Here is a 12,998-nt window from a genome sequence, read left to right as displayed (position 1 = left end):
CATAACTGCACCCACAGAAATAGACAGCAGCAAGAGGGCAAAGTGTAAATGTGCACAACAAATTTGTCAGAATTAGCATCCTTAGATTACAGATTATATTATGAACAACTCTTTCAATATTCACAGAAAAAACTACAGTGACTTGGCGTACTCTGACTTCTATTGCATACTGCTCGCGGAGTCATTGATTTTCCTGGTCTGCTTTAATGCACTGTGAATACATCAACACCATAGGAAGCGTTAACTGCCAAGTTCTTGAATCGTAGACGGAGTTCATCCCATAAAATCTGCTGCAGTTCATTTATCACTGTGTGTATTGGGCCCCCTTGTGGCTTAGTAGTAGAGTTGGCAAACTGTGAACCTGGAGGCTTGATCCCAGCTCCTGAGGCTTGTTGTAGGCCAATTGCTAATGATTATCAATGTGATATAAAAAACTATTACAATATTCACACCACTATAACACCAAATTGCTCCCGCTGCTGCAACAGCAGCGTTTGAATGTGTATGAATGGATTAATAACTTACTGAGAGACTCCTTACATAGCAGCCTCTGACGTCAGTGTGTGCAACTGTAAGTGTGACCTGTGGTGTAAAAAGTGCTTTGAGGAGTCAAAAGACTAAAAACTTGATAACTTTACATGGTGTCTTTCGCCATCAGAATAGGTCAATTTAACATGTAGTACAAAAGTGCTTTGAGTGGTCAGAAGACTAAAAAAACTATTTATTAGAGCTGCTCTGTGTCACATAGTCTTATCAAATCACACAGGTAGGGTATGTCAGTTAAACTTTGACCTGGAGAAAAAAAAATGCACCAGATAAATGGGGAAGTTTAGTTTGTTATTTAGAGGGAAAATGGAAAAAAAAGAGACAATGGGAGGGGTCTTCTAAGAGGCTAAAAAATCTGAGAAAAAACAAAACTTGATGTAGAGACCCTCCTCACTTCTGTCTTTAAACCACAAGGTGGAGCTATAGACAACATTATGAAAAGCTTTCAGTTTAAATGGGCGGGGTACTTGGGAATCGTTGAAGAAATCTGAAAGATATTTCCAAACAAAATATTGAAAAAAAATATATTAATACATTTTTTTTTATTTGGCACTCAATTTTAATTTTCTGCTTTGAGTTCTTGTTCAATTTCAAAATTATTTGCATAACCGTATTTTTTCAATGTGTGAGTGTTTCTGACTGTTTTATCGAAAGGTTCCTTTTTGGTCCATGTGTGGTTGTTGTGGAGGAGTAATTGTTTTGAAAATCAGTTAAGGCCTATTGAGCCATCATTGATGGAACAGCTCAATAAATGACTCCCTCATTAGCATGATGTCATTAAGAAACCACTATCAGAGGCACTTTCTCCTGATCAGAGGGAATTTCAGGTATTTTGTCCTCAGATCACCCCCAGTCAAATAGAGAGTATAAAAGGAATGACTCGTTATTTTAGCGCTGATTTGTACATCACTGAGAACAAAGTGTTTGACGAGAGCCTTGGATTGTCTCTGCAATTCTTTACAAATCAAAGACGCACATTTTTTTCATGGGCACTTCATTCTCTTAGCTGTCCATCAACAGTGATAAAACTTCTCTCTTATCTGCCCCTATGTAAATCACCCTGCGCTCATCAAGGCTGCAATGAGAGTAGAGGAATCACAGTTTTCTTGACATGTTTTGCAGGGTGAATGTGTGCTAAAAGACTAATACAAAGAAAAGCTTTTGAAATCTGTGAAGAGTGTTGTTGTCGAGCTCAAGCTAAGATCAGAAAATGCTTTGAAATGTCCCCTTTGAGACAATCTGAGCACCACAAAGAAAACCTGCTTCAATACCAGACATGTCTCTTTATGTCTCATGTGCCTCGTGAGGCTTTGCCAAGACCTTTACCTGTCCTTTAAACAAACAACAGGTGACCTCACCGTCTTTAACCCCTCGCCCTGATTCCCCGGACATATCACGGCTGGATCTCCACCATGCCGGGGTGAAGCTTTATCGGCCCCAGTAGCCCTCCCCTTCCCCTCCGTCCTTCTCCACTTCCTGTACATCTGCGTAGTTGTTTGTAGCCATGACAACAGAATCCATGGCAACACAGATCCCCATGGTGCTAAATAATAAAGGTGGATGGATGAAGGAGGAGGAGGAGGAGGAAGGGCTCTGTGGCTATTTTAGCAAGTGTCTGGATGGAGAGTAATTGAGGAGGGCCCTTGTTAACAAGACACTGAGTCTGCCTAACAGGCGAACACACAGCCAGATTCTCTTTGAACTGCTCAGTGCTTATAGAGAAGAATATGTAGTCCAGGCTACAAATTCATCCAAGTTGTCCAAATAATAAAACCAGGGAAAGTAAGGCTGTGGATGTCAGGTGGAGGAGGGACATGGAGTCGAGCAGACATGCAGCAACAGGGACTGTCAGGAAGAGAGGAGAGATAAGAAAGAAGCAGGCAGCGTTTGTCTGTAATGTGATGGGTTATTCCTGCATGCACAGAGGTGTGCTTTTCAGAGATTAACATGCCTGCCTCTCTTTTCTCTGGTCCCAAACCTCTCTCTCTCTCTCTCTCTCTCTCTGTATCTCTCTCTCTGTACTTCAAAGCTGCAGTGCTACCTGAGCAGATTATATACTGTTTCATCCCTGTTAACTCGTGTTTTATGAAGACAACCATAGTTTTCTATACACAGCAGTCACCAATTTAGCTCACAGAGGAAATACTGTAAACTCCAGCACAACTCTCAGTCAGACTTTTAAGCTGCAATAAACTACGATGCCTTCCGGGAAACAATATTGCTTCAGTCAACTTTTAATGATACCAATGTAAAGTATTTTACCTCCACTCTTCAACATTTCCAGTGGGTGGATTTAAAACTTTTTATTACACTGTGATACTGTACATCTGCAGTTACTTTAGTGTGGAAATGTTTCACTGACAAAAGCTATTTTTGGCATCTCAGGACTTTTATTTTGTATGCTTTGAGGACATAGGATGCAACTTTTAATACAGTACTTGTATAATGTATAATTTTGTGGTGGTAATGGTTCACAAGAATGAAATACTGACGCTAGGTTTCATTTTCATTCATGTGCATGAGACAGATTTCTGTTGAGTACCTGATCCACAGGTAGAGTATTGAAAGGAGGGTTGTGCTTCAAAGGGAGCTCAAAGGTAACATAAATCTAAAATGTGGGCTTGACTTTATGACGAGGGTAAGGAGTAAATCATTTAGTCAACAATGTGTCCTTGTGCATTTATTGGTCTGAATTGTTAACTCAGGGCTTTGTGATTCAGGGTTTACTCTCTCTCTCTCTCTCTCTCTCTCTCTCTCTCTCTCTCCCTGTCTCCGGTAGCCATGATTGGACCCAAGCCTGTTGAACAGAATCATAACTCCTCATGTCAGAAAGCGTCTGTGCCTCGCTGCCTCTCATCCATTTTCAACGAGTGTCTGTTTCAAGGTTTCATTCTGCAGAGTGGATTATTTGAGAACAGGAACATGATGCCTTCAGGCAGCCAGAGACACACACTTGCATGCAAACACACACTCCTGCTCTCTCTACAACAATCCCACATAGATTTTCACACTGGCGCTGTGCGTCACTGGTATCCATGTGTGGGTAGGTTATGTTGCTGTCATATTGAATTGGATTATACGGCTTTTTTAAAACCATACTCACCACATCACGCATCCTCAGTTAAAACCCCTTGCACATTTAAACTTCTGACACGTCCATGCATTTTGGTGTGTGTGTGTGTGTGTGTGTGTGTGTGTGTGTGTGTGTGTGTGTGCGTGTGCGTGTGCGTGTGTGTGTGTGTGTGTGTGTGTGTGTGTGTGTGTGTATGTGTGTGAGTGTCTGCTGGTGCTGCACTTTCATTATAGCTCATATCATTAACATTTTGATTAAATAGCTGTTACTGTCATCTCTAGAGGCAGCTGTGTGATATGATTATCTACGCAGTGACGGTCATATGCATTTGTTTTCTCATCATGGAGCATCACACTTTCTGACAGTCAATTAACAGACCTGGCAGAGTTACCATGGGAACAACTTCTTTTAGAATAGACAGGCACAACACCTTTAACAAGCAGCCTCACTCGCTGCAGCCCCGAGCAACTGATGCATGTGTTATATGTAAAAATGCAACCGCCACTTTGCATCACACAGCTGTCGAGGGGAGACAGATGTTCCAATGAAATGAAGGGGTTTCAGAGTTTGAGAGGAAATCCCTCCTGAGCCGGGATGTGATTACTGAGGGAAGATACATAATTGTAAAAGCAATTATTAGACACATTTTAAAATGGACAGAGAGGAGGCGAGGAGTAAAAAGACGAAAAAGAACATGTTTGGAAAGGAAGAGACAGGAGAAAAGTAAATAGAATAAGAGGTTTGATAAGGGCAAGGCCTTGCAGACAGGGAGAAAACAAATCTTACAGGGATGACAGTATTTGTTCGAATCAGAACAACACACAGGCCAAGATGTGGAGGGCAAAAAAAAAAGCAGATTTGATGTCTTATTCAGGGTTTCTCTAGAGCCCTCCTTCCAAGGTTCTCTTTGAAAAGAAGGTCTGAAGTGCATGCAGACAGTGTGTCTGTCTGTCTGTCAGCATCAGGATTAGGAGGAGGAGAAGGGAAAGGAAGAACAGACAGACACACAGAGGGTGAGATAGTGAGGGAGGAAGGAGAAGGGAAGAATTGCTGTACAAAAAAAGGGGGGGGGGTGGGTAAGTGAGGGGTTAAGTGAGGCTTTCTTCTTTAAAGTGGAGGCCTCAGCTACAGCGGCCCTGAGCGTAAACTGCATAAAACATTTTGTAAAACACAAAAATATTTTGTGATACGTAACATGTCAACGAATACACAAAGAAAATGTAAGGAACCCAAACATTTCATGAACCCAAACTAAATTCGGGGAACACAAAATAATTTCACTCACTGCAAAAAACATTTCAGAAAACGGAAAGGGTAGGACTTCACTAATTGTTTCAGACAGGACAAAGCTCAAGTCCTGAGCAATAGTCATTCATCATTTCACGTTAATATTTTGTGTATTGGGCTGAAGTTTGCTGTTGAAATAGCAAAATGTAAACAGGAAATGACATATGATGTGCTAACGACTTGTTTTTTTTCCTTTCACAAACAGGTAGTAGTCCTACCCATGCTGTTTTCTGAAATGTTTTTACAGTAAGTGAAATGTTTTTGGTTTTCTGAAATGCTTTTTTGGCAATTTATGAAATATTTTTGGCATTCAATTAAATGTTTTTTTCAGTTGACCCTCAGGGCCACTGTACTCAGCATGTCTTTTGCAAAAGAAGGGCCTAGATATGAGCTATAAACACTGATTTATATCACTTTATTTGTGGATTACAATAAATACTAAAGCAAGGAAGGATATATTAGACGCCCTCAGTGGACATGCGTCCATACATTTTATTTTGTCCTTTTTCCTGTAATTAGAGTTTTACCAGTTGTTTTCTCAAGATGTCGACTTATTTATCTCAGATCTCCAGAGTTGCAAAAGCACAAAACAAACATTGAAATAGGATTTACACATCAGTATGAACAATGGTAGCATGGCCTGTAGTGGTCAAGCCTATCACAGTGACCAGTCAATTGTTCTGTTTTCAAAATGAACAGAAGAGTATTCTTTTATCAAGAGGGAACAAGCATTGTTCTCGTGAGATAAAGAGATAAAGACATTCATTATAATTGAGAAACCAACTTTATCACTCTGAGAAGCGGTAGCTAGCTAGCTGCTATGACGAACAAAGGGGGGAACAGTGTGTGTGTGTGTGTGTGTGTGTGTGTGTGTGTGTGTGTGTGTGTGTGTGTGTGTGTGTGTGTGTCTGTGTGTGTGTGTGTGTGTGTGTGTGTGTGTTTGTGTGTGTGTGTCTGTGTGTGTGTGTACGCCTGAGCACACATTGGAAACAAGTCCAGTTTGCACAGAACATTGAAGGAGCTCGGCTCATTGGCCAGCAACGTGGTCGCCGTGGGAGACGGTCCTGGTAGTCTGATTGGATCTGGAAAAGTAAACAAAAGGATGATGGGAAAAGCCAACGTTAGGGTCTATAAGGTCAGGGGGGTGGATTACACGTAAGAGCTGTCACCTTCCTTACTTTTTACACACATAGGCCTTTACACACACACACACACACACACACACACACACACACACACACACACACACACACACACACACACACACACACACACACACACACACACACACACACACACACACACACACAGTTTAAATTAAATATAAAACCAATACACACATATAACAACCTGGAGCTGTTGAGATAAACAGACTTATGAGCTCACGTCAGTGTGGCTTCATAAAATTAGAATAACTTTTGCTTTTACATACTTCATAGGTTTAAAGTGAAAGTAGAAAACAAGTGACAATTGTATTTGTGCAGATGGTGTGTGTGTGGCATTGCGTGAGTGTGCATACTGTTGATGTGTTTGAGTTGCCTGAGCTGCCAGGCCCCTCTCCCCTTCTGAGAACAGAGGAGGCCGTTTCTCTGATGTTTACACTGTAAACGAACAGGAGCTGTGCACAGCTTTCACTTTTGTAACAGACACGCCAAACCACTGCTGCTGTGTGTCACACTTTATAGAGGCCTTAGTTTCTCTTGAGGGAAATGTTATTTATCACTCAATCGATCAGTCGTTCAATCTTTTATTGGATAATGCCAATTCATAACAAATGTCATCTCAAGACGCTTTATAAAAAGAGCAGGTCTAGACCATACTCTTTCATATATTATTACTTAATATAGTAATAGTAATATAAAATTACTTCATATATACCTTGTGGTTCTCATATTGTAGTTCAGCTGTATTTCTGGCAGTACAACAACAGTTATTTCAGCAGTTGTTGTAAGAAAGAAAGTTGTTTTGTGCATATTACTTTGAGCTTTTTCCTTTTTCTATTTTGAAAGTGAGCCTTTCTTAGATGTTGGTTATGATCCTTAATAATAACTTTTTAGTAGATCTTATTTTTCCTGCTAGAAAAGTGTGTTTTGTTTAATACTTATAGTCTAAGGGGCTGTTGGTCTGAGTACCCAGTGTGATAGTTCTCTATCATTTTATTCAAGTCCCTGATTTCCTCAAGAGAACACTGAAACACATGAAATGAGCACCAAAACTATCAACATAAGACCGATGTGTTGTATGCAATTTGAATTTTCTGGAAATATTTTAGCATCAAGATTACGAAATGTGAAAACATCATTGAGAAAAGGGGACAAGGCTTTGACTTTTGGGTGAGAGAAAATAAGGAAATGTAAAAAAAAAATAATAATAATAACAATTTGCAATTTTGAAAAATATTGATTAAATTTACACACAAAATGATGGACTTGCCTGTGAAACCACATGGGACATCTTTGCAAACTTGTCGCTTGATTCCACTTTATTTAACAACATGCTCAATATGCTTGTTATCACTTAGATATGAGATGAGGTGAGATGAGATTCAACTTTATTGTCATTACACATATACAAGTATAGAGTAACGAAATGAGGTTTGGCATCTCACCAGAAGTGCAAATAAGCAGAAAGTGCAAGAGTCTGTGCTATGTACAGTAATTACAAAATTTACAGATGTAGACTAAAAAAAGTGAATTATTAGGTATATCTGGATGGCTGGATATGTCTAATCTTCATTTACATTTACAGTTTTAACACCTAAACTATGATGCTAAGAATGACTGCAGAGACAAGGGTTATTTTTGGCTGTGTTGCTGTGATTCCAGCAGGTGTGTGTCACTCCTGTTACTCTCTCTTCCACTATAGATGGTTAGAGAGAAGGACCTACTGATTGACAGCACTAACTCGTGAAAAACAAGGTAAAATAATATAACAGTATGATACAGTACAGAATACAGTATAAACACACTCTGCAGGGAGGTGTTGATGTGTAAATGAAGTGATTTCCATTTGTTGATCAAGAATACTAACAATACAACAATGTAACAGTTGGTCCTCATAAAGTGTATCTAAATCCTCGCACATTAATCCAATTAAATTGCAACCCCCTGAAGGGATTGAATATTTGCTTCCTGATCAAAAATTGGTTGATCAATAAATATGCAACATAAGCAGGCCATGTTTTACCTCCACAGTTGACAGCTAGTTGTGTTCCCCAGCCGTCTCCTGTTTCCTTTGTGTATGCGTCTGACTGCTGGTGTAGTTGTTGTGTGGGCTAAGCGCGAGTGGTTTACTAAAGCAGAGCCTGGAAAGGAAAGGTGAAGCAAAGTGAAAGCAGCACTAAGAAGAGCCAGAGGCATGTGCTCTGTGTCTCTATTTCACATCAATGTCTCCCTCAGCGGGCGGGCTGATGATCACATACTCAACTGTCTGCCTCCATGTGTGAATCTGCACACCAACCACTTCTAGCCCTGCAGGCACACACACACATTTTCTATCCATATAAAGACTGTCTTTAAAATAAAAATATAAAATCAGGCTCAGTGGAGACTTGTGCTGCTAAATGACAATAATAAAAGATGCACAGAGTGGTCGTCCACTTCCTTCTCCTGATAGTCATTCAAACTCCTGTGCAGGATATAAACACATTTCATGATGCACAATTAAAAGGCCAATACTCCATCTGTCACGCTCCAATTCCCAAACCATTATCAACCCCATCCTGTGCAAATATCCAGGTATAAACAGGAATCTTCTATAAGGTGTGGCTGTGAGTGAGGAGGGAGACCATAAGGGATTTAAGAGGCTGAGAATGTGTGATTTTAATGTACCTGCTGCTGCAGAGGCCCACATTCATCAGATACTCTTTAAATCCCCTCACACAATGACAGGGAATAGGCTCATTCAGGCTCACAGTCTTCATATGAGATCAAATTATTAAATATAATTCTGCCTCTATCTCTCTGTCTCCCTCGTTTGCACACACATTCTTTATTTCTCTCTCTCTCTCTCTCTCTCTCTCTCTCTCTCTCTCTCTCTCTCTCTCTCTCTCATCTCTCCACTCCTAAATTCTTCTCTCTCTCTTTCTCCCTGAACAGGCTCTAAGAAGATTTTCAGATTTGGGTCCCATCAGGAAGTGTGTCGGGCAGAACAATTGAAATATTCCTTCTATTTGCATCACAGAAGAAAAAAAATATAATTTGCTTCACAATATAAAGGAGGATCATTGTGGAGTCTTTTCGGATGTGTCGCTTCATTCTCACTTTGAGTGCATGAATGAAGAGACAGCGACAAAGGAAGCCAGGCGTCTTTAATCTATTTTTAGAATGAAAACATTGTTCGGTAAAATTGCACACACCAACAGCTTGAGGGCACTCGTATTTTAATGCATCTCCCATCTGATACACACTAGTCCACCTCTCCATATGGACAGAGATTTACAGTATATTAATACTCATTCAAGTTGTAAATTATTCTCATCACAGACATTACAGCCTTGTTACTATACAAATAAGAGGCTCTGGTGTTCCCCCTATAGCTTGGCAGCTATTTATCTGTCCATGTTCCAGTAGGCCTCTTTCATGCCCCACAATTCAACATCTCATGGCAGGAAAAGCCCAGGTGTTCCTGATAACATCAACAATGGCTCCTTTACATGCAAATGAACACTGTGCCATGACAGTGTCCAGTGTAAAAGTTATCTCCTGCATGCCAGAATCTCTCTGTGGAAAAATAAACTTTTCTGCAACTACAGACTGAAATAGAAAGCGTCTTTCATGGTTTACTTTCATCTGAATTTTCCCTTGAGTTGTTTCACCTCTGATTTGTAACCTCTTGTTTCATTTTCATGCAGCTGTGAGTGAGTTTCAGTGTGATCGTGGTGTCCAAATGTGATTAAAAGTACTCATACTTACATGTTTGTTACATGGGGTTCTAATCAAATGCACTCTCTGTCAGCTGCAGTGACTGTGTCCTCAAAGGTTGCCACGTTGCTTCTTATCAGACTTTTGAGGGATGTTTCCTTGACTATGAAATGCCGCCATTAAATTAAGGGATTGAACTTTAGGAGAATGGAGGGGAGGAGTGCCTTTGTTTGGGTTTTGGGTTTAAATATCAGCAAACTTCTCAAATATTCTAAATGCATCTTTTCTTTTTTATTTAAAATAAATATTTCACTTTTGTTTCTGACACTTCCTTAAAACTGAAAACCAGTATGGACATGACGGTCGTGCAGGAGGGTAACATTTCCAGGATGTATCTCCCCTAAACAACAGACTCATTGGTTAGATTTAATTCCCATAGACCTGGCTCTAACAAACTAAAGGTGCACTCTGAGGTATGAAGCCAGACTATACGCTACCTTTAACTTTGTTGATTACATAATTTGTTCTAATTGTGAGAGTTTAATACAAAGGAAAATCTGGTACTGAAAGAACAGAAGGTTAACAATGAAACACAGCTGCGAAATAGAAAAGTAGCAAAAAGTGTTCAATGGGTGAATAATTAACTTTGTTAACTTTCCTTGTTTTTCGCGATCAAATAAGTCCAGTGTGATCATTTGAATGTTCCAGCATCTTATCCTATTTGATATGAGCAAAGACAGAGTTCAGCTCAATCTGCAGCATACACAAAAACAAGATTTCTGATGGAATCTTTTTTTGTAGATCTGTGACGTATTCCAGTCAATCCGTTTGGATTTGGAGGGATTATGTTCTTTTAAATAAGGATTATCAGGATGACTTAGTTTTATTGGCAGTATTAAAAGAAGAACACCATTTTGTTCTTGTTCCTTTAGTTGTTTGGAAGGATCAGCGTAAATACTGTTAATAGTAATTATAATGTAAGCCACATGTTTTTAATTTGTTTAATTTATTCAACTCATCCCTTCCAGTTGATCTATTTTTTTAGCCTATCGGTGGTTTATGTTGTTGGCTTTCTGTTGTTATTCTTGTTGTTGTTGCCCTCAAATTGTCCTGATTTACTCCTGTTCAGTGTGTTTATCTGTTTCGTTACTTATTTTTTCTCTTTGATTCAGTCTTTTCTTTCCCTTGTGTAAGTGTAATGTGTGTAATCATACACTGTTAGTGTTTCAGTGTTTTATTTTGTAGTTATTGTCCTCCATGTTTCTTGTTTTACTTCCTCCTGATGTCTGTTTCCCTCCGCTTTGATTGCTCTCACTAAACTGCCGACCTGGTTGTGATTAACTCCTGTGAGTTTAGCGTCTGAGTCCCTTCACTCTTGTGGTCACTTCATACGTCTTACCTCCCTGGGTTTCCCAGTGTTTCCTCATGACGTCTTTTTTGAGATTTTCTTGTGGCTCCTTTTCCTCCAGTTGAGCTTTTGATGGACATTTGTGTTGGACACTCTTTAAAGTAAGCTTTAGTCTTTCGTTTTGAATGAATATGTTATCTTATCTTATCTTGTGTCCTGTTCTATGTTTTTGTACCAACCATGACAGAAATACAACCCTTACTATTACTAAATTACATGACATAAAGAAACTAAGCGACATTGAATGAAAGCTGAATTACTTGATCTAAATAACTGTATTGTTTGTTAATGATATTAATTGTTATTACATGGTGATGTAATTGTTTTGAGGATGTTCTTCTAAACTCAAGGTCCAAAGCCACTTCCTGAAGGCACAGAAGAGTTCCTGTAATCTTTCAACTTACCTGAGAGCAAACCATCATTTTCAAATTATAAGAGCTGCCATTATTTGGACCAGTACTTTTCTCATTCCTTCCTACTCCACAACACAAACTAGATCTGCTGCGTCACGAGAGGCATCCCGTTACTTTGGCTTGTGTAATTGCTTTCTCTGTTTTGTAAGAGGCCTCATTAAAGGAAAAGCAACTCCCAGCCTTACAGACTTAATGACTATTCCCCTGGATCTTATTAGGCCTCGTATTGAGCAAATCAATTAGGACCCAGAGAGAGAGATTACTGAGGCTTCTTACCCTGATCAGCCAGCAGTTAAAGATGAGATGTGTAGTCATTATCTAACCATTAGATCAACATGGAGACAGGAGAGGAGTAGCTGGAGGACGCAACAAGCCGGCCGCAATATCGCAGACAGAGCAGTAGAAAGGATGGAGGAGAGGAAGAGGAGATGGAGGAAGGCTAAGGAGGGCTGGAGCTCGAGAAAATCAAAATTGGTCTATTGGAAAGAGCCGGAGAGAAAAGAGGAAGGGCAGAGAGAGCAAAGTTTTTTGGGCCAGGTCTGTCTAAAGGTTCCTGTCACATTAGAAAGTCTCCAGTTCTTACTTCTCTTAGAATGAGCGATTGTTTTAGACTGTTTGACGTCTAAAACCAAGATTCATCGCTGTTATATCCAGGAAGTAAATTCAATATAGCACATCTCAGTATGAAAATGTGTCCTGATCTTTCCTAAAGGCCTGTGATGTGATTTGGCCTGTCTCATATCTATAGTATTTTACAGACAAAAGAGGAGCCCACGCCAGCTCTCCTCCGCCTCCTCCACCCCCCGCTGCCGGTAGTCATTTCTCAACTATCCATTAACTGCAGCAAATAGATGCCTGAAGGAGGAGGAGAGGAAAAGGTCCTCGCTCTGCTAAAGGAATTTTCAGAGAGGTGGAAGGACCTGGAGAAAAAGAGGCCAAAGGGTGGAGAGTGAGGTAGCAATGAATGGGTGAGGGGAAAAGAGAGATGTGGGGGAGGGAGAAATGGTTTCGAAAATGGTAGATCGGAGAGAAGCCGGAGGAGGTGGATGGATGGGTGGCGTTCAGCTTGGGGAAAACACAAAGTAGAAAATATCCTGTGACCTAATTTCAAACACGTCAGTCATTACATTCCTCTCTCTCTCTCTCTCTCTCTCTCTCTCTCTCTCTCTCTCTCTCTCTCTCTCTCTCTCTCTCTCTCTCTGTCTGTCTCTGCTGTGTCTTCTTGGCGCTGGTCACTCATTAGCTCTCTGTCTCTTCTTCGCTTTGCATGAGATAGAGCCATCAGTCAGAGCAGGCAATGCTGAACTATCTTAACAAGAAATGCTCTGGATATTCTACTGCAAAAGACTACTACTACTTTTATTTAAGAGTTAAACCTCTTAGACTTTCTAAAAGCTGTTTTTTTTAGC

This window comes from Labrus bergylta, chromosome 9 (genome assembly GCF_963930695.1).
Source record: "Labrus bergylta chromosome 9, fLabBer1.1, whole genome shotgun sequence".
In the NCBI taxonomy this organism is placed as follows: Eukaryota; Metazoa; Chordata; class Actinopteri; order Labriformes; family Labridae; genus Labrus; species Labrus bergylta.
This window is presented reverse-complemented; position numbering follows the sequence as displayed.